Genomic DNA, 1,766 nt, shown 5'->3' with positions numbered 1-1,766 from the left:
ATGTTTGGTTGGTTGGTCGGTCGGTTGGTCGGTTAGTCGGTTAGTCGGTCGGTCGGTCGGTCGGTTGGTCGGTTAGTCGGTTAGTCGGTCGGTCGGTCGGTCGGTTGGTTGGATGGTTGGTTGGATGGATAGTGAAATGGTTGGTTGGTTCAGAAAAAGTGAACAATAAGTGAGCTTTATTAAATAAAAACAAACCAGGAAGACTTGTTGAGGGCAGACAGGGGGAATCCAGAATAAAGACAAACAACCAGGAGAAGAAGAAGAAGTGAGTTTTTACAACAATTCACCATCAAAACATCCAGGTTTATTCAGGGGAATTATTTTCGAGAGAGAGAGAGAGAGAGAGAGAGAGAGAGAGAGAGAGAGAGAGAGAGAGAGAGAGAGAGAGAGAGAGGCTTATCGGTCACACAGCCTTATGTCCCCTAACCCACTTTTAAAGCTAATATGTGGGGTAGGAAGTTGTGGGGAAATGAGATGTGGAGTATCATTGGTGTTCAGGAGGCTCTGTCGTGTTTTTCTATCGGGGAAATGTGCCATGTGCTCTTAATGTGAGCGGGTCATTGTTCTTCATGATGGAGATAAATGTGTTCCTGCAGCATATTAAAGAGTATTAAAATAAAAGAGACAATCATTTGAAATTCTCGGAATTTGTAATTTTTTCCTCAAATTGTCTTGGGAATTGAGAATAAAATTAGACTTTGATTTTAAAATGATTTTATGATTATTTAAATGTAACAGTTCTGTTTCATATGGGTGTAGTCTCTTTATTTCCCCCTCAAAATGCTATGATATACACATGTACATCAGCAGGAGAGGACTCTTTAAAGTAGAGACACTACATACTGATATACACCTGAACATCAGCAGGAGAGGACTCTTTATAGTAGAGACACTACATACTGATATACACCTGTACATCAGCAGGAGAGGACTCTTTAAAGTAGAGACACTACATACTGATATACACCTGAACATCAGCAGGAGAGGACTCTTTATAGTAGAGACACTACATACTGATATACACCTGAACATCAGCAGGAGAGGACTCTTTAAAGTAGAGACACTACATACTGATATACACCTGAACATCAGCAGGAGAGGACTCTTTAAAGTAGAGACACTACATACTGATATACACCTGAACATCAGCAGGAGAGGACTCTTTAAAGTAGAGACACTACATACTGATTTACACATGTACATCAGCAGGAGAGGACTCTTTAAAGTAGAGACACTACATACTGATATACACCTGAACATCAGCAGGAGAGCACTCTTTAAAGTAGAGACACTACATACTGATATACACCTGAACATCAGCAGGAGAGGACTCTTTAAAGTAGAGACACTACATACTGATATACACCTGAACATCAGCAGGAGAGGACTCTTTAAAGTAGAGACACTACATACTGATATACACCTGAACATCAGCAGAAGAGGACTCTTTAAAGTAGAGACACTATATACTGATATACACCTGAACATCAGCAGGAGAGGACTCTTTAAAGTAGAGACACTACATACTGATATACACCTGAACATCAGCTGGAGAGGACTCTTTAAAGTACAGACACTACATACTGATATACACCTGAACATCAGCAGGAGAGGACTCTTTAAAGTAGAGACACTACATACTGATATACACCTGAACATCAGCAGGAGAGGACTCTTTAAAGTAGAGACACTACATACTGATATACACCTGAACATCAGCAGGAGAGGACTCTTTAAAGTAGAGACACTACATACTGATATACACC

The sequence above is a fragment of the Pseudochaenichthys georgianus genome, unplaced genomic scaffold, assembly GCF_902827115.2.
Source record: "Pseudochaenichthys georgianus unplaced genomic scaffold, fPseGeo1.2 scaffold_1015_arrow_ctg1, whole genome shotgun sequence".
Taxonomy (NCBI): Eukaryota; Metazoa; Chordata; class Actinopteri; order Perciformes; family Channichthyidae; genus Pseudochaenichthys; species Pseudochaenichthys georgianus.
Note: the sequence above shows the minus strand (reverse complement) of the source record.